Here is a 26,445-nt window from a genome sequence, read left to right as displayed (position 1 = left end):
CACAGTCAACATAATGGTCCAAGAATTGAACCCTGTGGGCCTCGACAACTCACTTCCAACAAGATGGGAAAAATCTCCAGATTTCTGTCCCCTCATGGAGGTGGGAATTGCCTTGCAAGACCAGAACATAGTTTTCTTTTTGCAAGACAAACAATTTTCTTGTTCCTTTCCATCACCTAGCCATTTTTGTATGTTTTTTTCATAAGTCAGGAAGGCCTTGGGTGCAAAACACACATGCACCTCTTCTGAAGTTCCTATTGTGAGGACAACAGGAAAATTATATTTCCTTCCTCACTAATTTTGTGTGTTGGTGTGGGTTTTGGAAGCCTTGAAAGGAATGTGTCTTCTAGAGTTTGTGATCACAATCCACTGATGCAGGGAGCTTAGAGAGCCATGCGTGTGAAGACCCCAAACCATCCAGAATGCTGTTATTATAACAAAGTCCCTGTTTGTTCCTTCTGAGTGAGGAGATGATGAACTCCCTCCCTCGGAGCCTTCATCATTTCCTGGGTGCTGCAACCAGAAGCATACCGGGAAATGTTGGCAATGACTCCAGTTTCCTCTTTAGGTAATCTAGAAGTGCAAGTGCTGATGGTGACACTGACTTTGACAGCCATTGTCAGGGCATTCTTACTCTGGGGAGGCATCACATCATGTTGCAAGAGGTGCCACATTTTCATCTCAGAAACCCATTGTTTCTGGGTCAGTCAGACACAGAAAAACTGCTTTCTGAAAACACTTGATGAATATGGCTTTCTATGGAGAGCTCTCATCCTCCTTTCTCCTCACAAAGATCCCTTCTTTGCATCCTCTGCTGCATGCCCTGGTTACATTACCAACCAATATAAAGAACAATAACTGCCCCCCTTTTTGGCCAAGCATTTCTCTGCACTTGCTGACTGTAAACACCAACTGTGAAAAAAAACAATAGATCAAAACCCAGCAAAGTGCAACCACAAATTCATTTCAAACAAAATCAGTCAATAGTACCTCACATGCAACCTGTTGAGTGGCCTGTTAAATAACCCTCATACTGGGCCCATTTTCCAGTGGAACACCTGATCCTTGGTGAATGATGTATGCATTTATAGCTTCAGCCTGCATAGCGAAATAAGGAGAATGGGCATCACTCCAGCCAAGTAGGATTATGTGGCGTCAGAATTGCATTGAATCAGAAGTTTCTATTGCAATCTTTATGCAGCTGTACTATAATTTTCATTCTTTTGCCCACCGGTGTCACTCCATTAGTTGTTTTTTTTTGCACTTGTCCAGTAGTATTTGGTGATCACTGTACAACCTCAGTGGTTGGTAAGTTGATGGAGAGGATCCTGAGAGACAGGATTTATGATCATCTAGAGAAGTTTAGTATGATCAAAAGTAGTCAGCACGGCTTTGTCAAGGGTAGGTCGTGCCTTACGAGCCTGGTTGAGTTCTTTGAAAATGTGACCAAACACATTGACGAAGGAAGAGCGGTGGATGTGGTCTATATGGACTTCAGCAAGGCGTTCGATAAGGTCCCCCATGCAAGACTTCTTGAGAAAGTGAGAGGGCATGGGATCCAAGGGGCTGTTGCCTTGTGGATCCAGAACTGGCTTGCCTGCAGAAGGCAGAGAGTGGCTGTGGAGGGGTCTTTCTCTGCATGGAGGTCAGTGACCAGTGGAGTGCCCCAGGGATCTGTTCTGGGACCCTTGCTGTTTGTCATTTTCATAAATGACCTGGATGAGGAAGTGGAGGGATGGGTTGGTAAGTTTGCTGACGACACCAAGGTAGGTGGTGTTGTGGATAGTTTGGAGGGATGTCAGAAGTTGCAGCGAGACATAGATAGAATGCAAGACTGGGCGGAGAAGTGGCAGATGGACTTCAACCCGGATAAGTGTGTGGTGATCCATTTTGGCAGATCCAATGGGATGAAGCAGCAGTATAATATGAAGGGTACCATTCTTAGCAGTGTAGAGGATCAGAAGGACCTTGGGGTCCGGGTCCATAGGACTCTTAAATCGGCCTCGCAGGTGGAGGATGCGGTCAAGAAGGCGTACGGCGTACTGGCCTTCATTAATCGAGGGATTGAGTTTAGGAGTCGGGAGATAATGCTGCAGCTTTATAGGACCCTGGTTAGACCCCACTTGGAGTACTGCGTGCAGTTCTGGTCACCTCATTACAGGAAAGATGTTGAAGCCATTGAAAGGGTGCAGAGGAGATTTACAAGGATGTTGCCTGGATTGGGGGGCATGTCTTATGAGGATAGGTTGAGGGAGCTTGGTCTCTTCTCCCTGGAGAGACGAAGGATGAGAGGTGACCTGATAGAGGTTTACAAGATGTTGAGAGGTCTGGATAGGGTAGACTCTCAGAGGCTATTTCCAAGGGCTGAAATGGTTGCTACGAGAGGACACGGGTTTAAGGTGCTGGGGGGTAGGTACAGAGGAGATGTCAGGGGTAAGTTTTTCACTCAGAGGGTGGTGGGTGAGTGGAATCGGCTGACGTCGGTGGTGGTGGAGGCAAACTCGTTGGGGTCTTTTAAGAGACTTCTGGATGAGTACATGGGATTTAATGGGATTGAGGGCTATAGATAGGCCTAGAGGTAGGGATATGATCAGCGCAACTTGTGGGCCGAAGGGCCTGTTTGTGCTGTGGCTTTCTATGTTCTATGTTCTATGAATGCCTAAATCGCTGCTCCTCTACAATTCCAATCTTCTCACATGCTAAGGTGCTCTGATCCATCTTCCTTAGGTGCATAATGGATGGCTTCGCAGGTTCTCCCACTAAATTCCATCTACCACAGTTTTGCACACTCATTTCATCTAATTATTCCCTGAATAATAGTTTTCTGCTTCATCTCTGCCCATGACAGTCCAGCTAAGCGGAGTAAAATGACACATGAAAAATCAGGCAGTTAAGTCCACAGTTCACCATACAGAGTATGAGCATCAATGTTAAATAGCATATAAATAGTGGTTACAAGGAATGATACTCCTCGGAGAAATTCTCCCCCAATGTAAAAATGCTGTGATTTTGTAATTTGATACAATGTGTGTGCATCAACACAGAGAGCAGCAGTATAACACAAGGGTAACAAACATGCTTTTGAAGTGAGGTTTTGTAGGGAATTGATAAACTTATGTTGCAATCTTTTTATGCAATGGGAAAGCAACACTTCTTTCGAACATTAAACTTTCACTGCTTGGGAGTCAGCTTTGTGTGTTGACCTTTCTGATTGATGTTAAAGCAGTGCGGCCCAGTAATTATTTATAACCAGCTGTGGTGGAGACCTCAGTCTGCATCACTGGCTTTGCTCTAAGTCAAGAGTGCTTTTATATCTGTTCTTGGCATACAATTTAAATTGTTGAATAAAGAATATACAATTGCCTATTCCTCTGAAGCTTCATTAAATATTACAAGTTCTAGGGCATAATTTACACTGTATAGATAAAAGCACCTAAAATAGAAAAGAGAAAATGAAGAACTGTTTATAATACAATTTGGGTACATTTCTCTCGAGCAGTATTGCTGTTTTACTCTCCTGCACATTTTGCAATCCTTCAGCATTGCATTGTAATTTCACATAAGACCTTTTCAATTGAAACATATATGTGTTGAGTTACCTGATCTAAATTGGAGTGCCTTTAGGAATAAATTTACTTTAGTACCCTGGGTGAGGGAACAGAAAATTAGCCAGAATTCCTGTTCCATGTTGCTAGTGGATGACCCCTGCTGGAATTCGCATGTACAAATGTTGGGTGAGAATGATAGGGAGTGGGATAGCTTGATCTTGGTTTCGGACAAAGCTCGGCACAACATCGAGGGCCGAAGGGTCTGTAGTGTGCTGTACTGTTCTATGTTCTATGGTTCTGATGTTTCCTGCAGTTGAACAGTTTGCCAATATTTATTGCCAATATCACTATTGATCCCATGAGCACGGTGACATTTTGGGTAAATGTGAGGTCACCCATTTTGGGTAAATGTGATGTCATCCATTTTGGTAGGAATAACAGCAAAATGGACTATTATTTAAATGGTAAAAAATTGCAGCATGTTGCTGTGCAGACGGACCTGGGTGTCCTTGTGCAGGAATCTCAAGGAGTTGGTTTGCAGGTGCAGCAGGTAATTAAGAAGGCAAATGAAATGTTGTCCTTCATTGCTAGAGAGATGGAGTTTAAAAACAGCGAGATTATGTTGCAGCTATATAAAGTGCTGGTGAGGCCACACCCGTAGTACTGTGTACAGTTTTGGTCTCCTTACTTGAGAAAGGATATACTGGCACTGGAGGGGGTGCAGAGGAGATTCACTAGGTTGATTCCGGAGTTGAGAGGGTTGGCTTATGAGGAGAGACTGAGTAGACTGGGGCTACACTCATTGGAATTCAGAAGAATGAGGAGAGATCTTATAGAAACATATAAGATTATGAAGGGAATAGATAAGATAGAAGCAGGTTAGTTGTTTCCACTGGCGGGTGAAACTAGAACTAGAGGGCATAGCCTCAAAATAAGGGGAAGCAGATTTAGGACTGAATTGAGGAGGAACTTCTTCACACAAAGGGTTGTGAATCTGTGGAATTCCCTGCCCAGTGAAGCAGTTGAGGCTACCTCATTAAATGTTTTTAAGTCAAGGATAGATAAATTTTTGAACAGTAAAGGAATTAAAGGTTATAGTGAATGGACGGGTGAGTGGAGCTGAGTCCACAAAAAGATCAGCCATGATCTTATTCAATGGCGGAGCAGGCTTGAGGGGCCAGATGGCCTACTCCTGCTCCTAGTTCTTGTGTTCTTATGTGACTCTGTTCCATAAAACCTTTCAGGAAAGGTAGAAAATAGGCAAGTGAAGTAAATTCGACTTAGAATATCAAAAATATGTCCGACAGAATTTTCCCAAAAAAAATGACTTTGGGTGCAATCTTTCCAAAAACAAATTCCAAGGGCACAATCTTATCGGCTCGCTGTGTCAGTCGATCGGAAGATCAACACTTTGCCCTCGCATGGAATTTTCCCAGCCCTGTTTTGCCAGTCTGAAGCCAGCTTCACAGGCGTACTTGCCTCCCATTACCAACACAAATTTCCCAACTGTCAAAGAACTAACTGTGGAAAGATTGCAGTGCCGAGCCAAAAAACGGTGTGGAGCACTCCAGTTTTCAGACGTCTATGACACTGTGGATGTAATCTTATGAACTTGTCCCGGCCGACTTTTGGCGAGGTGGCATGGTAAGATCGGGCAGGAAGGGAAAAATCAGGGTCCCACTCGGTTTTTCGCCTCCCCGATCGTACCAGCACTGCTTTGCCAGCGAAATCGGCGGGAGCAAAGCCGATTTCAATATTAATGACATAATTTGAATGTTATTAACAAGTCCTGCATGCTATCGTCCGGGCTCACTTATCTTTACCACCCCACCGGCCAAGAACCTCCTTGACGAGAATCCCGTATGGTCCCACCAACGGGGGAAATCAGAGGCCTCTGAAGCCCCCAAGTGGTCTGGGGCAGAGCCGGGCAATACCCATGGGGCAGTATCTGTGGGTGGGGGGGTCCTGATGTGCATGGGGGAGGGCGTTTCCCAATGTCCATGGTGGGGCGGGTAGAGGCAGGAGATCTCCCAGTACACTGGGAGATCTTGGCACCTGTGCAATGGCGCCCCTAGAGCTGAGCAGTCAGCTTTCCAGGCAACCTGAGTCTCCCCCCATTGATGAGAATTGCATCCTGACACTTTTTTTGCACTGAGTGTCATAAGATTATATTTCAAATTTCCGTTTTCTGGCTCGTTAGGCACTCAGAAATTTTGTTGTAAAATTCTGGCCCTAGAATTCTTTTGGGAAGAACATTCCCTATTGAATTGGATCCTGATTGATCATTTACCTCAATACCACTTTTCCATACTATCCCCATATCCATTGATATCATTTAGTCTTCAGAAAGCTATCGATTTCTGATTTGAACATGCTCAATGATTGAGCTTCCACAGCCCTCTAGGGTAGAAAATGCCAAAGATTCACAGCTAGGGGAAACATCCTATCTATATCTACCCTGCCATGCCCTGGAATAATTTTATAAGTTTCAATGAGTCCACCTCTCATTCTTCAAAACTTTAGAGAATACAGGCCCAGTTTCCTCAATCTCTCCTCATACAACAATCCCTGGGGTTAGACTGGTGAACCTCTGTTGCATTCCCTCTATGGCAAGTATATCCTTCTTTCGGTAAGGAAATCAAAACTATACACAACAATCCAATCGCAGTCTCACCAAGGTTCTATACATTTGCAGCAAGGCATCTTTATTCCTGTACTCAAATCCACTTGAAGGTCAACATACAGTTTGCTTTCCTAACTGTTGGCTGCATCTGCACATTGATTTTTTGTGACTGATGAAGAAGGACATCCAGGTCCCTATGGGCATCATGATTTCCCAATCTCTCACCATTTAAGAAATATTCTGCCTTTTTTTTTCTACTATAGATAACTTCACACTTATTTACACTGTATTCCATCTGTCATGTTCTTGCCCATTCACTTAGCCTGTCCAAGTACCCTTGAAGTCTCCTTGCATCCTCCTCACAACTTACATTCTTAACTAGTTCAGTGTAACCTGAAAATTTGGAAATATTACATTTGGCCCCCAGATCCAAATTATTTATATCGATTGTGATCAGCTAGGGCCCCTTGTGGAACCGCACTACTACAGCCTGCCATACTAAGAATAACCCAATGACCCTATTCCGTTTTTTGCCTGTTAACCAATTTTTAATCCATAGCAGTATGTTATCCCCAATCCCATGTGCTCCATTGTTGTTTACTAAACTCCTGTGAGGGACCTTATCAAAAGCCTTCTGAAAATCCAAATACACCACACCCACTGGTTCTCCTTTATCTGTGCTATAAATAACATCCTCAAAAATAACTAACAGGCTTGTCAAACATGATTTCACTTTTAAAAGTCCATGTTGATTACACCCAATCATATCATTATTTTCTAAGTGACTAATTATCACATCCTTCCTAATATTTCTAATATCCTTTATAATATTTTTCCTACCACTGATGTCAAAGTAATAGCTTTGTTGTGCTCTGTTTTCTCTCTCCCTCCCTTCTTACGTAATGGGGTATACTTGCTACTTTCCAGTCTGCAGAAACCTTCCCAGAATCAATAGAATTTAGAAAGAAAACCACCAATGTATCCACTATATAGCCACCTCCTTCAACAGTCCAAAGATGTGCGGGTTAGGTTGATTGGCCAGGTTAAAAATTGCCCCTTAGAATCCTAAATTGCGTAGGTTAGAGGGATTAGCGGGTAAATATGTGGGGGTAGGGCCTGGGTGGGATTGTGGTCGGTGCAGACTCGATGGGCCGAATGGCCTCCTTCTGCACTGTATGGTTTCTAACACTCTGGCACGTGGCTCATCAGGTCCAGGGTATTTATCAACCTTCAATCCAATTAATGTTTTGAGTACTACCCCTTTATAAATATTAATTTCTTTCAGCTCCTCATTTTCACAAGCCTCTTGGCTCTTTAATACTTCTGGAAAATTTTGTGTATCTTCCTTTGTGAAGGCAGAAACAAATTCATTGTTTCAATTTCTCCATCGTTTTCCTATTCTTCATTGTAAATTCTCTTGTCTCCACCTGTAACAGATCCTGATTTGTCCTTGCTTATCTTTTCATTTTCAAATACCTAAGGAAGCTTTAACAGTTCACCTTTCTGTTTCTTGCGAGGTTGCATTTATATTCTCTTTTCCCTTTCTTTATCTGTTTATTTGTCCTCCTTTGCTGGATTCTGAATTGCTCCTAATCCTCAGGCTTACCACTTTTCCTGGCAACTGTTTAAGCCACTTTCTTTGACCTATTGCAAACCTTAACTTCTTTTGTTAGCCACAGTTGATTCACTTTTCATGTTAGGTTTTTGTGTTTAGAAATATATATTTTTATAATGATCTAAAGGCACCAATCACTCACAAGGGAACATGCTCTGATTCATTTATTGAGATAGGCATACAAGAACAGATGTACATGGTATAAAGCTTGAAGACATCAGCAGCAGAGCTGTATGTGCTGCGTACTGCTCACGGGCGAAAATTAAACTGAGACTAGATCACTTACCCTCTAGTGATGCCGTGCTGCTCTTACCTTAAGGCATATTACACTATTCCCCCAACAGCATTTCCCCCCAAACATAAAGTACATAATACTTCTTTAAATATGAGCCACTACCTGTCTACCATCATTCTTTTTGACGTATTTTCCCAATCCACCATACCTTCACAGTTTCCTTCATTAAGACTAAAGGCTCTAGTTTCAGAATTAACTACATAACTTCCAAATTAATGTAAAATTCTGTCATATTGTGGTCCCTATTTCTGAAAGGCTCCTTTACAGCAAGGTTATTTATAAAAGCCCCTTCTCATTACATAATACTCTTTAACAGGTTCTTCAACATACTTCTCAAGAAACCCATCTCATACATTCTCCAGGAAGTTATCCTCAGAAATATTAGTGCTAATTAGGTTTACCCAGTCTATATGTATTTTGAAGTCACCCATTATACCCATGTTACATGCAGTTCTAATTTCCTGCTTTGTACTGTGTCCAACACTGCAGTTTAGAGACCCATAAATTACTCTCACCAATGTTTGCTGCCTTTTGCTGTTTCTTAGCTCCACCCAAACTGATTCCACATCTTGAACCTTCGATCTACGATTCCCTCTCACTAATGTACTGATATGGTCAGCGCCAATATTTACAGCGCGACGCCACCTCCTTTTACCTTTTTTCCTATCCCTCCTAAATGACAAATATCCTTGAATATTCAGTTCCCAGTCTGAGTCATCCTTGAACACATCTCTAATGACAATTAAAACATACATACTTCCCTCTATTGTGCCTTCAAATCATTTATCTTGTTGCAAATGCTGCGAGAATTCAGATGGAGTGCCCTTAACGTTGTCTTTTTAATATTATTCCTGATTCTGATCCTATTTGATGCTTTCTTTCACTGGGTCTGCCATCTAATTTTGCTCCTGATTTTTCTACTTGTTACCAGTTTTGCTTCTCTCCAATGTGAGCTCTCCCTCAGATTCTCATCCCCTTGTCAATCTAGTTTGAACCCTCCCCAACAGCACTAGTAAATCTCCCTGTGAGGATGTTAGTTCTGGTCCTGCTGGATTGAAATCTGTCCATCATGTACAGATCCCACCTGCCTAAGGGCTGGTCCAAATGCCTCAGAAATCCGACACCAATTCTCCAGCAAGTGTTCAATTGCTCAATCCTCCTATTCCTATGCTCTTTAACAACAGGAGTAATCCTGAGATTTTTGAGGTCCCATTTTTAATTCCTTTGCTAATTGGTCCTAAATCTTAATTGGTTTTAGGACCTCATCCCTTTTCCTACCTATGTCGTTAGTACCAACATGGAGCACGACCTCTGACTGTTCACCTTCCCCAATAAGAATGTCCTGCAGCCATTCTGTGTCATCCTTGAACCTGGTACCAGGGAGGCAAGATACAATCCTGCAGTCATATCTACACCTGTCTGTTCCCCTAATTTACAAATGCTCTACCCTATCACTCTCTGACACACAGGTAACCCTGGCATTGCGTCTGCCTTGAATATTTCCCGATTCTAGTCAGTATCCAATGCTGCCACAATGAAACCGGTTGAATGGTTGCCCAGCTTCTGTCACTGCTGCCGTTTCAGCATCTTCTGCTAAGGGTTGAGAGGAGCTTAAGAGCAAAATAATGCGGATGCTGGAGAACAGAAAATACTGGAAAGCTCAGCAGGTTCCAGAAGCTGCCACACCTGCTGAGTTATCCCATCATTTTGCTTCCATGTGGAGCGGAATAGCCTAATCACCAACGTTGGTTTGGTGTAGCTGATTAACATCACACAACTGAAATGGAGCTAAAGGATCGTGGCAGACAAAATTATGTAAAAAGATGGGTGTTTAACAGGTGCCAATTGATATTTAAGAACCAAGTTTGAAACATTTTTATTTGACATTATTTATCAATCAAATTACTTCTGGCTACTTTGTCTTTCATAACCGCAGCATCCTTCAGGTGTTGGTAACAACTTGGAACTTGGAGTATCGAGCTCAGAATCAGGTCATTAATTGAAAGCACAAATTCTTTTTGAACTTGGAGATTTGCAGACCGGAGTCGGATTATTAACACCTGATGTTCTTTAAAACAATTTGGAGCATGCAGTTCTGTCGGGACTTGGGAAAAGCAAGGATGACTGGTGTCATTTTTTAATCAAGGTCTGGGGTAATGTAGCCTAATGTGAGGAGGGAACAATGGAAGCTAGCTAGAAAAAAAAATCAGACTAATATTCTTATATCCCAGTTTCCACCAGTGTTCCATTTTAAGGAATACCAAGATCAGTTCGGAGCAGTATTCTCATTTCCCCATTTTTACTTTATTTTCCTACTGTGTGCTGGCAAGCCCAGGATTCTGCAGTCACCAAAGAAGACAGAACTACTGTGCCATCACTGGTAGCAGATCTGGGTAACAAGACAGAATATGTAGGGACACCAATGCTGAGAGGGTACAATTACAGTGTAACAATTAGTCTCCACCCTAATGTTCAGCATTGGAATTCCCATTACATCATTGGCAGGGACAATTGGAATGGGAAATCCCATCAGCATAAACCACATTTTGGGTGCCCCGAGGGATTTCCCACTCCCACCAGTGTGAACCGCCCCTTCCCCACCCCGAATATGGGACCAGAAAATACCCCCATGTCTAGACTCATAGCTGGTGCTGTCTTTAAAGATGGCAACCCGATCTCTGTGGAGCCAGCTTAAGCAGCACTATCAGGCCCTTCCGCACCAGGATGATGATGCAAACCCCACCCACTGATTTTTTTTTTCTGAGGCTCGAGATCTGGAGTGAAAACTAGATTATGCAGCTGGAGAGCTACGTGCCAGTTTTCAGTCAGAGCCTCACACTTTGAAAATAAAAAATGGGTGAATTCAGCCCTAAGTTGCCGCAGAGCAGGTTGCATCAGAGCGCATCTGCCCCACTAGTTGTGGCACCTGCCCCTTAACCTTTATTTCCATTACCCTAAAAATACAGCAGACGAAACTGCCAACGGCCTCATTACCATTCATCCTGCCTATTGTGTCCCCACTGCAAAAATATGATACATTTTTTACCGATAGGAATTCTTAAAGGACTAAAACTGGCAAATAGGCTGACAATAACGTCATAATAATTAGCCAATTGTCATATACAGTGGACAGATATAGGACTTCTAAAACATTGCAGATACATTTGAATTTGGTCACTTTTCCTGAACAGGTTGCAAGTTTCCAATTAAAGGAGAGTGTGTTTTTGGTAATCGGGCTGCTCCACTTGTACTTCTGGAGGACATCGCTGATGCTTGAAGCTATAATGGCCATCCCATTCTTAATGACCTGGGTCATTAATGATTTCAATTAATATTCTCTCAGACATAGGGTGAAATTTTCTCCAGTATTGGTAAAGGCCGACATTCATAGAATCATAGAATTCCCACAGCATAGAAGGAGGCCATTCAGCCCATCATGTCTGACTCTCCGAAAGAGCATCTTACCCAAGTCTTATCCCGGTAACTCCATGCATTTACTCCACTAATCTCTGCAACCTACACATCCTAGGACACAGAGGGGCAGTTTAGCAGAGCCAATCCGCCTAATCTGCGCATCTTTGGAGTTGGGCGGGAAAAGCAGTGTTGAGGGCGCCCGCCGAAGGCAATGATAGTTTTTCCACCATGTGTTATGGGACTTTGAAGAAAAAGAAGGCACGCAGGCAGGGCCATGTTATTTTGCAGCTGGTGGCATCTGATTCGCCTCGTCATCAACTCAGTGATTCAGGTGCCATATTTAAAGGCTGCCCCAGCGCACAGCAAGAAACATTCTTCAGCCACATACACCCTCTAACACCACCCTGGCATCAAACTGGCAACCCCTCAGCACTATCCTGGTATTGCCCTGGCATTATCTTGGCAACCCCTGCATCACCCCTGAATGCTGCACTCACCTTTGAGCTCCCCTGGGAGTACTACCTTCTGAGACCTGTCAGGCTTCATGCCATCAGGCTGCCATGTACACATTATGTGACATGTTGGTATGAATCTAGTGTATGGGCCTGATAATGAGATGCCAATTTATTACAATGAGGTTCCCGAAGTTCAACAGTGGGAAACATGGTCCACCACTGATAGGGGGAGGGAGAGACCACTTCCTGATTTTGCATTGATATGAATTGTGACTTTGGCCTTCTTGTAATATTCGTCTCCTAACCCCGGTCAACTGGAACAGGAGCAGAAAATCCCAGTCACAGTCTCTGTTGCAGTTCCCATCTTCGATATTTAAGTGCTGGTGTTCTCCAGGATTACACCGGTTCAGAGAGGATTTCTTGGTTGGTGATATGGAAATGAGTTTGAGTCAAAATATGAACCACAACTTCACTTCAGAAAACTAGCACTATTTCAAATACAATTTGGCCCTGATTGCCATTGTGCCCAAAGGCAAAACTCTACACCAAGATGCTTCCTCTCACTCCCACCATAAGTAAAATGTACAAAGAACATTATTTTGCTATCTAGTCCATTAATGTGGGACCAGCCACCCTCGCTATCTGCTGACTCGACTGGAACCTCCACGCCCTGTCCTAACCCCAGCAACCTGGCAGAACCCTCTCCTCACTGACCCAGCACCCTCCAACTTGGCCCGACCCTACCCTCCCTGACCCAATCCCCACCAAGATAAAAGCAAAATACTGCAGATTCTGGAATCAGAAACAAAAACAGAAAACGCTGGGAAATCTCAGCAGGTCTGACTGCATCTATGGGGAGAGAATAGATGTTCCAATCCCACCAATCCAGCTAGACCCTCCCCTCTCTGACCCAACTCCCACCAACCCGACTGGACCAACTGTCCAAACCCCCCCCCCCCCCCCCCCCCCAGTCCACCGTCTGAGCACCCACCCCACTACACTGCCCAAACCCCCCAATATTCAAACCCTCCGAACATTTAATTCCCCCAACCCCCAAATTCTATCCACTTACCTTAGACAGTTACTTTCTCCCTGGCCTGTCAATTTCAATGGGATCTTTAAACTGCTGGTTTATGGCAGCCAGTGCTATTAAAAAGGGAGCATGGCCTCCTTCACTCCAATTCTCCGAGACTCCGACGCAGGGCCTTGAGGATGCGTTGTGCTGCCTGGAACTCGCCCGGCTTGAGTTGGAAGGTCGGGTGAGACACGTACGGAAGAAATTTGGTACAGCTAAATAGGCAAGGAGTGACAATCCAATGCCAATCGTCACTCCCAGTTATGGCCCCTTATTGCTCAGCGCAGCAGAATTAGAGCTGCTGTAGGCTATAGTTGCCAACTAACTCTGATCATTGTTTTTCTTTTAATCTTAGAATGTGAGCATTGTTGACAAGGTCTTATTATTCATTATTGTATAGGCACAGTACTGACTGAGAGGGAGTTCCAGGATTTTGACACAGCAACAGTGAAGGAATGGTGATAACATTCCAAGTCAGGATTATGTGTAGAATAGAGGGGAACTTGCAGGAGACAGTGTTCCCATGCATCTGCTGTTCTGATCCTTCTAGGTGGTAAACAGGTTGCAGGTTTGGAAGGTACTTTTTTTGACAGTTACACATTTATTTGCAACAATTAAATAAAAGGGTTAACAGTAAGATTTCTGGTAACAGGTACGGGTACCAGATCCACCACATTTCACGGTCTCACAACAGTGTGGATCAACAACTAGCAAGGTCCTGTCATACAGTATGAGGCTAGAATTGATCTCTTTCTTGGAGGCTTCATCTACATATTTCTGGTAGGATACCATCAATGCCCCAGAAATGGATTGACGGTTGGCATAAACTTGAGGTACATGACCACCGCCTTTCACAGAAACCCTAATATTGAATCTGGCTAATCTTTCCTTGCCAACAGCAGAACTGGTTCCAACAGTTTGTACTGTAAGGTTCTTGGCTCAATCTGTTCCAGAGGCCTTCCATTTACTTTGATCAGGCCATTTCCTCTTTGACAGTGGGCCACAGCCCAAAAGTCTGGACCGATTGCAAAGAACCTTTTGCAGCCATCTCCCTATTCTGACCAAGTGGAGCCGGTAATGTTGAAGGAGCCTCGATGTGTTGTTGCAGCGCATCGTTAGACAGTGCACAGTGGTCACTGTGTCACACTGGTTGACAGAGTAAATATTTAACGTGGTGAGCTGCATTGTCCTGGATAGGATTGGAAGGGTTAAAACAGTTTTGGCTAAAAAATGCTCTTTAGTAAAATAAACTACCAAACAGGGAAAAGGCAGAACTGATGAGTAGCAGATGCGCTCTAGTCAAGATAAGAAATGAGACAAACAAGCTACTGGAACAGAAGAACAAGGTCAGGGAAAGATATGGGGTCCTGCATGGATGGGAACAATATCTAATGTGTATAATCACGGGAAGCAAGTAACTGAAACCTGAGACATATGTTTCGCACATGACTGTAAGTGACATGATTAGAAGTGATTAATGGTATATGTATGTGATTAACTATGTATAAAAATGTGAGTCTGTTGTGCACATTTAAAGTCAGTCTTGGACTGCCTAATGCTGTCTCTTCCTGTGTATGTTGGAATAAAGCTTAGAAATCTATTTCTGAGTCTCTTCTGGTGGTGACTTAATTGTCCTACATCAGGGTTGAGCTTCTTGAGTTTTGTTGGAACTGCACTCATCCAGGCAAGAAAATTCCATCACAATCCTGCCCTGTGCCTTATGGATGATTGACAGGCTTTGGGGAGTCAGGGGGTGAGTTCACAGCCTCAGAATTCCCATGCTCTGATCAGATTTTGCTGCCATAGTATTTATATGATTGGTCTAATTAGGTTTCTGGCCAATGGTAACACCCCAGCATTTTGATGGTGGCAGATTCAGTGCTGAATTTCAAGGGGTGATCTTCTCTTGTTAGAGGTAGTCAGTACCTGGCACTTCAGTGGCAGGGACATCACTGGTCATTTATCAGCCCAGTTAAATGTTGTCCAAGCCTGTTACTTGCAGGTTTAGACTATTTGAGTATAAAAGGTGTTGTGAATGGAACTGGAACCACAATGTAGTTGACTCTTAAGTCACTTAATTGCAATCAGTTGACATCTCCTCAAGGGCAATTAGGGATGAGGCATTAAATACTAGCTTTGTAAGGATGCCCACATCCTGTGAATGAATAAGAAAAAGAAACATCAGCAAACATCCCCACTTCTGATTTTATGTTGGAGGAAAGGTCAGTGATGAAACAGCTGGAGATGACTGGACTTTGGACACTACCCAGGGGAATTCCTGCAGTGATGTCTTGGAGTTGAAATAATTGGCGTCCAGAACCACAATCATCTTCCTTTATGTTACATATGTGCCAACCACTGGAGGGCTTCCCCCTTGATTTTAACTGACTTTGATTTTGTTCGGGCTGCATGCCGAAGGCTGCTCCTTGGCTTGCCATATGCAGCAAAGTGTGGCTAAGGAAAGAGCAGAACCTCAGCACAGAAAAATAACACACAATTCAAAGCTGTCATTGTTGTCCCTGGGCTTTTGCCTCCAGCTCAAATATATTTCAGCTCCTAAACCACTTACGAATTGTGATCACCAATGTAAGCTGTTGCTTCTTAAAACAATCACCTTCTGCAACAGACTTTCTATTAAATTTATCAGAATGGACACAGATGTTAAACTATAAACGGAGATTCACTAACATTTCATAACATGATCCACATTCAAAATCATGTCCCAAGCTGGCACTTCCAACGAATCTTCCACAACAGAAGCAGATTTAAAGGCTGCAGAGTTTATACTAACAAGAGTTCCACAACTGGGTCAGTTTAATGAGAGAGGGTTCTCATTAATATTTATTTACAAAGTAAGATCCACTACTGCAGCTGAACCATTCAATTAAACTGAAAATTTGCAAGCTCATATATCTGTTTAATCAAGCATATACCTCCCCAGAAAGTCATACATTCTATTTGCAGCATTTAATGGGATCATCAAATGGGTACTGCATTGTTGGTTTAACATCAGACTTTCCAGCTTCCAAGTCTGACTCATTTTTTTCTCTCTATGTAGATCAACTTCCTTTATTTCCTCTCCATCTGTCTCTCTGGGCTATGGTTCAACTGGAACCATGAGTGGCATTACCCTACTCTCCCAGAGGTTAACACATTGCCATTCCAAGCCAACTGCTGGGACTTCACCACAGTGTGTCTTCAAAGTGACTTTCTGGCTGACGAAGGAAGTGCAAGGCCTCAGTTCTCACCTATCCTAATTGAGATCTGGAACTGAGCAACACAGCAAATCAGTAACAGTGTATAAGAAGCGTGCATCCAACTACACTGTGTGCTCCTCTTGCACCTCATTTGAAAAAGAAAACTGAATATTTTGCCACAGCATTAACTATGATAAGCAATTAGCGGTGCTAACTAATTTATTTTAACCTGCATGGCCATTAAACTGAAAAAGCAGCAGGTTTGAATAAAATTCCAAGTGGCTGTGGCCTGCGACATATGCAGACGTAGGCCATCTGTTGCTTTTGACAACTCTGTGGAGAATTCACATTAGCCAAGCCAATTCAGAAGAGTGAGTATAAAATTATTTGCTGAATACGGTAATTATATTATTGTGTAAAAATATACGAATACTTGCACCATTGCAAGACAACAGCATTTGTTGCCAATTATAATAATTAGTGTGGAATATACTCATAGTTTTGATTTTATGTACAACTTTAGGGATAGCTGTTCCCAAAGATCTGGTTAAAAAATCTGGTGAACACAACAACGCAACAGATGTTTTCAGAAGTACCACTGAAATTAATAACGTAGATATTGCAACTGGGAATTGTGATAAGGCCAAAGGGTGTTGTAAGACCACTCAGTAATAAAGCCATGTATTAAATTTATGTAGATTTGTAACATCTGCTGAAATTACTCCAACTGACAGATTTAAAATGTCAGATTTGAGAAATGAGAATACATTCAATAGAGGCACGACTATTAAAGCACAAATTATCAAACTATATACACAAAGGCTTTAACAACTAAAATCGTGTATACTGTCATACCAAAGATGTGAATAGAAATTCATCAATGGATGCAGTCCTCAATGCATCTGTTGTGGAATTGTTTTTTTGTTGTAATTTTTCTGTGTTGAACTGAAAAATGACTGCCAGAGAATGGATAATTTTCCAGCAGGCATCTAGTAAGAACGGTGAACAAGGTCAGTGTCAAAATTAGTCTTCCTGCCAAAACTCCTCAATCCCATCAATATAGTTTCTATTGAATCAACATGACACATTTATTATTTCCAGTCTTTTCTATAACTCTTAAATTGACATTCATAATTGGGAGCCAAAAACCACATGGAACTTTATATCTTAAGAAAAGAATGACCAACAACTGTCGTGTCAGCCAATCGTCCAAGTTGACCATGGTCTCATTGGCATTAAGATTGGTGGGGAGGATTTTCAACTTTGCACAGGAGTGTAAAATTGAAATCAATGGAAAGCAAAGTTGCGTGGTTTTTATAAGGGTGCACGTCCCACAATGCTGGTTTTGCCTCCAGCAGTAAGTTGAAAATGACCTTCGATGGCTACAGATAATGGAATAGTTAGGCATGCTTTTGTATTAATTCTTTAGCAAGTCATTTGGTCTCAACATGGTATGCATGAGGCAGTAGAGAAAACCTGCAAAAGCTAACCAATAATTCAAAAAAGCTGACAGTTTGGGTTATAAACCTACAATGTGTGAAAGCAAATGGTTACATGCCTTTTATAACTTTAACTACAGGTACATAACACTACAAGAAAGTCATAAGAGGGCAACCAAGAATTGAAGAGATAAAATTGAGTGTGCTTTTCTGGTTGGGGTCTGGAAACATCATCTCCCATAAAATTTTTAATTTCTGTTACAAAAACTAAAAATAAATTAAGAACTTTTACAAATCAAAACTGATAGATCTTTGATCTGAGAGAAAAAACAAAGGGACATTTAGATCTTCAATCATTCATTATTTTTTCAAAGTTTCCTTGCATCTCTTCCCCCACCATAGATCCAGATCTCTGAGACTTTGCACCCCATCTAACTCCCCAACCCTTCATTAAACTCACTTTCTTTGTCCAACCCTTCTGCTTCATACTTTATCTCTCTATTGCTATTTAACCTGGCACACTTCATCCCACACTCCTTAAACTCTCTGGGGATTAGTTTACCGGCCGTTCATGCCACGCTCACATTGCATCGAAGTTGGAGAATTTGGCGTCCACCCAATCTCCATTCACTGCAGCAGGATGGGAAAATCCCACCGGTGTGAACAGCCGTAACATTCCAGCCTCTGTCTATAAATATTTTGTTGCTTAAACAGGCATTCTATGTGGACTTTGTATCTACAGTATATAATCTCAGAATTTTATTTTCATATAAAGCTAATTATTCAAACTCCAAATGCATTCTTCTGAAGTAATCTATTCACCAAGCTGCAGACGGTAGGTTCCTGCATTGCACAGCAGCATAGAAACAATAAATTTAGAGTATATGTTGTTCTGCACTGTGGAAAAATAATCAACTGGATCTGCATCACACCTCCTCGCAGAAAGAGCTGTCCAACTGTCCAAATGTGATCAAGCAGACATTTGGGATTATTTTATTCACTCGTGGGACATGGGCATCGCTGGTTGGCCAACATTTTATTGCCCATCCCCACTTGCCGTTGTCCAGAGGGCATTTGAGAGTCAACCACATTGCTGTGTCTCTGGAGTTATATGTAGGCTAGACCAGGGAAGGACGGCAGATTTCCTTCTCGAAAGGAAATAAGTGACCAGATGGGTTTTTCCAACAATTGACAATGGTTTCATGGTCATCGGTAGATTCTTAATTCCAGGTATTTTTTAAAATTGAGTTCAAATTCCACCAGCTGCCATGTCGAGATTTGAACGGGGTCCTCAGAACATTGGCTGAGTTTCTGAATTAATATTCTAGCGATAATACCACGAGGCCATAGCCTCCCCTCATTGCTTTTATTAGCTGAGGCACAGAGCATAAGAGCTGGACCGTTGCGCTCAACTTTGTAAAGCACTAATTAGGCCACAGCTGCAGTACTGGTCACTGCACCAAAGGAAGGGTGTCATTGCAATGCAGAGGATAGTGAGGAGATTTATGTGCATGTCACCTGGACTGGGGAATTACAGTCAAGAGTAAAGTGTGGATAGGCTAGTGTTGTTTTCTTTTGGACAGAGGAAGATGAAGGGAAAAATAACCTAAGGGTGGAACTTTACTGTCCCGTCTGCCACGTAGTGGGCGGGACACAGGCCATGCAAAGGTCCACTGGCCTCGGGCAAGATTTTCCTTGTCTTGGAGCAAGTGCGGCTGGAAAATCCCACCCTCAGTGTCTGAAATATGAGGGGTCAAAATAGAGTGGATAGGAAGACTCCCTTGGTTGAAGAGCCCATAACCAGGGGGCATAGATTTAGAGAAGAGGTAGAGGGGATTTGAGGGGATATGTTTTCACCCAAGTGTGGTGGGGATCTGGAACTCACTGCTTGAAAAGGCAGTAGAGGCAGGAAAGCTCAGACAGTGCTACAGACCAAAAGCTGGAAGGCTGGGCAGCACAATGGCAAAGTGGTTAGCTTTCTCCTCACAGCACCAGGACCCGGGTTTGATTCAGGTCTCAGGTCACTGTCTGTGCAGAGTCTGCACGTTCTCCTCGTGTCTGCGTGTTTTTCCTCCCAGTGCTCCGGTTTCCTCCCACACTCCAAAGATATGTGGGTTAGGTTGATTAGCCATGCTAAATTGCCCCTTAGTGTCAGGGGGACTAGGAGATGGGGTTGCAGGGATAGGACCAGGGTGGGATTGTTGTCGGTGCAGGCTCGATGGGTCAATTAACCTTCTTCTGCACTGTTGATTCTTTGAAAGGTCAGTCATCTTCACAGGAAAAATGTTGAAAGCCATTATTAAAGATTTTTTAGCAAGACACTTGGAAAAATTCAAGGCAATCAGGCAAAGTCAATATGGTTTTGTGGAAAGGAAATTATGTTTAACCAATTTATTGGAATTATTCCGCACCAAGTTCTAGCTATCCAATCAAATCACTGTCTCTGTCGCACCTACAGCCCACCCTGCCTGGGACCAAGACAACCACGAGTGCTTTCCTCCAACTTGACTTGTAATCAACCCCCATCCACCACAATCCCTCTACTCCCTGCTGGTGACTCACCCATCCCAGATGAAGTTTTAAAGTTAGCAATTGATCTAGCATCAGTTGCTGCTTGCAGAAGAACGTTTCAAATTTCTATCACCTTTAGAGTGAAGAAGCATTTCCGAAAGGTCTCCCCCAGTCCTAGACTCCACAACTAGTGGAAACTGTAACTTCCAGTCTACCCTTTCTGTTCCCCTGAAGAGACAGAGACACGAGTGGGCAGAGCTACAGAGGAATTTGAAAACAACCCAATTTTAAAATTGGGTTGTTGATCTGGGACCAGTGCAGTTGATCAAGCACGGGGTTAATAGGTGAATGAGGGCCCACTGCAAGATCGCACTCAGGCAGCAGATATTTATATGAACTCAAGGTTAGGGGTGGTTAAAGATGGGAGGTTGGCCAATAAGGAGCATTGAAATTGATACTTCTCGGGTTCGAATCAATTTATGTTACACCAGATCATAACTGCAGTTTACTAAACCTTTTCACATAGGCCCCAATTAAATAGAGCTGTGTTCCCACCATCACCACTGTGCCCGGAGCTGCAGATGGATTGCCAGATCTCACGACTGATGAGCTAACAATTGCTACAGAATCATGCCAGGAGTCTGTGGCAACATCGCAGGCAAAGCGTTATTTTGAAACACTTGGGGCGATTCTCCCAAAAGTGCTGAATTGGTGAGTAAACTGGTCTAGATCACGACTGTTTTCTCAGTGCAGCTTCAGACCCAACTCTCCCCACTCTGTGCAATGCAGGGGTCCAAGTCGTGAATATCATTAAACGCTCGGGGGGGCGGGGGCTATTCGCGCCAAAGAGCCTGAAATGGGCAGGATGAGTGGGAACCAGCGCATGTGCACATCGCTGGGAGACCACTGAAAAGACCACCCAGCATCCAGATCACTGCCATCCAACCCCCACAGACATCGCTGGCCTCATCGCTGGCCCCACAACCCCACCAAAGACATCGATGCCTCCCCTCTCCATACAGAAATCTCTGCCCCCCCCCATAAGACATTGCTGGCGTCCCACAACCATCGCTGCCTCCCCTCCCCATACAGACATTGCTTCCCCCCCTCCCCCCCAAACAGACATCGCTGGCCTAATTGCTGGCCACCACAACCCTCCCACAGACAGTGTTTGTATGAGGAAGGGAGACAACGATGTCTGTGGGGGGACTGTGGAGGTCAGCAATGACCTCGATGTCTATATGGCGGGGGCGGGGGGGGGGGGGGGGGGGGGGCGGCAGTGATGTCTGTATGGGCAGAGGAGACAGCATCACTGCCTCCCCCGCCCCCATACAGACATCGCTGGCCTCATCGCTGACCCCCACAGTCCCCCCACAGACATCACTGCCCTCCACCTAAACATCACTGGCCCCCACAATCACCTCACAGACCCCCCACAGACATCACTGCCTCTCCTCCCCATGCAGACATCACTGCCCTCCACATACAGACATCACTGGCCCCCACAGTCCCCCCACAGATATCATTGTCTCCCCTCCGCATACAGACATCGCTCTCTCTCCCCCCCCCCCCCACCTACAGGAGGGGAGGCAAAGATGTCTGTGGGGGGACTGTGGGGGCCAGTGATGTTTGTATGTGGGGGGCAGTGATGTCTGCATTGCTGGCTCCCACAGCCCCAACACACAGACATGGCTACGCGCTCACCCCATGCCCCCATGGATCCGGAAAATGTGGATACACCATCCCTTGAACATACTGACCTCACTGCTGCCCTGTAGAGAGCTTGCGTGATCATTCCCTCTCTTGAATGGGAGCCCTGAGTATTGCACCCCCCCCCCCCCGGACACAGCTGCCTATTAAATGGCAGCCAATCAGCACCCTGAGGGATGAATGACACTCAACTGAATGCAGCCTTCAAAATCTCTCACAAGGATTTGTTGCCAACGGGCCCTTAACTGGCCGCACTCACTGCACCTGCACTCCCCTAATAAGCCAGAGCTGAATATAAGCTGCAGGAATGGACACACAGCCAATCACGCCACAAAGATGTCTGCACGCAAACCAGCTCCCAGATTCACTGACGCCAACAGGAGCACCTGCTAGATACCATTGGGGAGAGGCATGAGCGGATCTTCCCCGGCCAGGACCCTCACCCAAGGGGTGCATCCACCACGGCATTGTGGGAGGAGGTGGCAGAAGCGGTGAATTCCAGGAGCCTGACACCACGCCCTGGCCAGCAGTGTCGGAAAAAACTGTACGTCCTTCTTCAAGCAGCAAGGGTGAGTGAACATCCCACTTGGAACCCCGCACCCCCAAACCCTGCTTAAACACCTGAAGGGCATGCAACAAGTGACCCTTCCCCCAGGAACAGAATCTAACCCCTTCCCCTCACCCCTCAATGAGCACCCCTCAGTGGTAACCATTTTCCCCGAAACTGCCAGCACAACGCCTGAGACACAGGCACGCATAGCACACCATGCACTGCAATATATTAATGCTTGCTACACACCTTATGTTCCCACAGAAGAAAAACATTCACAACATATGCAAAACTGCACAGGCTGGTGGTGGTGTGCCTGACCTGTGGCAGCTGACCAGCATGGAGGAGCATGCCATGGAGCTGGTAGGGGGTTATGGGTCATCCAGAATGGTCATGGACAGCCAGGTTGGCATCCAGCATGCAAGTGAGCAGAAACGTAGCCCCCAACCTCGATCCTCCTCGAAGTACATGCGATGCTACATAGAATGTTTTACCTCCCTTCCCCAAATGTGTGTTCTTGATTGCAGCTCTAGACCCAGAGGAACCCGGCCCTTCAGGTGTTGGTGCCACCCCTGCTGCTCTGGAGCAAACTGCTCACGACCCCCTGGATGACACCTTGGAAGGAGGCTGTGAAGAATCCTCCGAGGACAGCACCACTGAAGCGTCACTGGCATGTACCACACAACCAACCAACACGGAGACGATCACCACGGTGGGTACCTTTAGTGTTGAGGCTAACTGGTGAGCACATCACAGCCGCTGATGCACATCCGAGGGCTCGGGCACACGGATGTCTGCCGGAGGCCAGGATTCAGCTGTCGCCAAGCCAGATGCCGGGCCTCGGGGTTTGTTCATCCCAAGGCTGATGGAGATGCATCAGGAAACCCGGGGAGTTGTGGAAAGGCTGTCAGCAACCATGCTGTGACTGCAAGGCTGTTTAGGGGAGTTAAACAGAGTGCTGTTGCAGGAGGTGGTGCCGACACAGCGTGAGACCCAGGCCAACACTGCAAGGCTGGCAACCGCAGTGGAAAGTCTGGCTCAGGGGTCTGTCCTCATGGATGACGGGGCCCAGGCCATTCTGGAGACAAACGGGCCACAGGCAAGTGCGTTTCCAGCATCCAGGAGGCACAGCGTTCCATGGCCTTGGGTGTCGGGGGCATGTGGGAGACTCTGCTGGCCATGGCTGGGACCCTTGCTGGCATTCTGGAGACACAGCAGGCCGTGGCTGTGAGCCTCCACAACTTAGCCCAGGCTCAGAGGCCTACTGCTGAGGGGCTCCAGAGCCTGGCTCGCTCACAGAATGCTGTAGCAGAGGGGCTCCAGAGCTTGGCCCAGTCTCAAAGGGCCAGGGCTGAGGGATCACAGATCATGGGGCAGACACATCTAGGCCTCCAGGACAAGCAGAACCAGGTGACGCCGGAGCTTCTGGAGCTCAGTCCAGTTGCCCTGGCATCCCATGGAGTGCCCCTGGGGCCTCTACGCACCCCAAAGGAGGAGAAAAGGCTTGAGCTCATGCCAGGGCCTTCCACCCAGGAGACCTTCCAATTCCGCCCCCCTTCCTCACACCGGGGCATCTCCGGGCCAGCTAGATGAACAGGGTGGCACCGAAACAGTGCCATCCGCAAGTCAGCCGGGGCCCTCCAGGTCTTGGCTACCCAGAGGACGTCCGCCAAGAGCATCACAGGCAATGGGGCGTGCATCACAGCTGGACACCTCCACCTCCAACGTTCATCTTGGAGTAGCACCTAGAAGAAGCAGTAGACCGCAGAAAGTTAGAAAGCTGTAGTTCTCTAAGAGGGCACGGGTGAAGGTCACCAGTAGTTAGGGTTTATTCATCACTAACGTTAAGAATACAATGAACTTTTATTTGCACCTCACAGCTGTGACTAATGTGTCTCTGATTCTCCCCTCCCCACCCCAGAGAGCTGAGCGGGCCCCATTCCCATGCATAGAGGTGCTGTCTGTTGTGCCTTGGAGATTCAGCCACATGTTACAGAGTGCCTGCCCTACCTTCCCCAACATCCACCAGACCCTTGGTGCAAGCCCTCACTGCTCCCCACATTGGCCAAAAAACATGTCCCCCCCAACCCTCACAGCTACGTGGGCCAGGGTGGCAGCGTGTATTCGGAGTACAGGTAGGAGTCAGACTTGAGTGGCATCAGGGGCAGGATCCCAGTGTGCACAACAGCGAGTCGTCATCATCCTCCAGCCTTCAACCAAGACTCGCAACCATTGCCAGCCCAGGCACATTAACAGGTTTGGATGTTTCTGGGGGATAGGGTGTGGGATGACAGGAGCAGGGGAAGGGTGATGTGGTGGTTTGAGGGCCCAGTTTGATTTGGAGGGGGAATAGCGGCTGCACTTGCTCCTGGGGTGTGGTGGATGTGTGTTGGTTGCACCCCCCTCACTGCACAGCACCAGCTGGGTGAAGCGGGCTGCAATCAAGGCGTCCCTTGCTGCCCTTCTCTGCCGGACACCTGCCATCGCCGTCCGCCCTCCTTCCTCGGGCTCTTCATATGGCGGGACGTCCACCTTGCCCTCTCGCCATTCCTCTTCCTCTTCCTCCTGCTCCAGCTGGTCTCCCCGCTGCTGGGCGACGTTGTGAAGAGCGCAGCTAACGATGTGTGAAGCATGTACAGGGTCATACTGGAGGGCCCCCCCAGAGCGGTCCAAGCAGCGGGACCGCATCTTCACAGTCCGATGCACCACTCTATGTTGGATCGGGTGGCTGCATGGGCCTTGTTGTAGTGGGTCTCCGCCTCAGTCTGAGGCCTGCCCTACCTTGGCATCATGGCATCAGCCATGACCTTAGCGAGTATCCTTTGTCATCCCGGGAGCCTGGGCTGGTCTTCAAAGAGCCCAGGGATGTCCGACTGCCTGAGGACAAAGCTGTCATGGACACTCCCTGTATGGCGTGCATCCATCTGCATGAGATGGTCACAGACAATTTGAACATTCAGGGAGTGGAACCACTTCCTGTTCAAAAATTGCTGTGGCCCTGCATGTGGGGCCGAGAGGCGATGTGTGTCCCGTCCACTGCTCCCTGGACATTGCGAATCCCAGCAATGGCAGCGAAGCTGAGACACTGGGCCTCCTGCTGTACACGGCCCACATTGAAATTTACGTACTACCTGCAGGGCATACAGGGCATCTGTGACCTGCTGCACACATCTGTGCACGGAGGCCTGGGAGATCCCAGCTAGGTCACCACTGGGTGCCTGGAATGAGCCGGAGGCATAAAAATTCAGGGCAGCCGTAACCTTCACGTCAAGAGCAGGTGGCTGCCCCTCCCCTGAGGTCATGATGTGGAGATGCCGGCGTTGGACTGGGGTAAACACAGTAAGAAGTCTAACAACACCAGGTTAAAGTCCAACAGATTTGTTTGGTAGCAAAAGCCACTAGCTTTCGGCACAGGCTGTTCCATGCTAAAGTACGGTAAGTAATGCAAATCAGTGGCACGCTGGTTTTCAGTGTGGTCCCGGCGGCGCCATTTTTTCCGGTTCGGAGATGCGCGCGGGTCTCAGGGAACCCATGAAATGGCCGATACGCGCATCTCCCAACCCGACCCAACAAAACATTTGTGTGTCATGATGGGAGAAACGCCCCCAGTATTTCATAAAGTAACATAATTGGTGCTTCTAAACTGCAAAACACTGAGGTAACTGTTTATGGCTGTAGCTCAATATAGTATTTACATGTTTAAATGTATTTGCAGTCTGAATGAGGAAAATCATAATTTTACTAATGCTTGGAGATTTGCTACTTCAGTTGTCTAGCTATATGATCAATCCATTGTCTCGAAGTGTCGTCCAAGTCATGCATTCTATTTCAATACTGCTCTTTGTCCAGAAAAAAAACGAATTCCATTTACCAACTTGGCACATCAGGCAACTTTTAGTTTACAACTGCATACTGACTTGCGCTGCAAACTTCTTGCTTCCAAACAGCACCAGAAATAATCAAACTGCGAAACACACAACCACTTTAAACCATTATTGTTCAAAATGATTCGA

At 45.6% G+C, this 26,445-nt stretch overlaps 1 protein-coding gene and 1 pseudogene across 3 annotated transcripts in view; both read right to left on the bottom strand.

The window, feature by feature from the left end:
* The window catches only part of LOC144491523 (neural cell adhesion molecule L1-like protein), a 554,136-nt gene that overhangs the window by 259,303 nt on the left and 268,388 nt on the right, over positions 1–26,445 (bottom strand). The gene's annotated exons all lie outside the window — the stretch shown is intronic.
* LOC144485552 (small ribosomal subunit protein uS9 pseudogene) lies at positions 13,653–14,073 on the bottom strand (annotated as a pseudogene).

This window comes from Mustelus asterias, chromosome 3 (assembly GCF_964213995.1).
Source record: "Mustelus asterias chromosome 3, sMusAst1.hap1.1, whole genome shotgun sequence".
Classification (NCBI taxonomy): Eukaryota; Metazoa; Chordata; class Chondrichthyes; order Carcharhiniformes; family Triakidae; genus Mustelus; species Mustelus asterias.
This window is presented reverse-complemented; position numbering and strand designations above follow the sequence as displayed.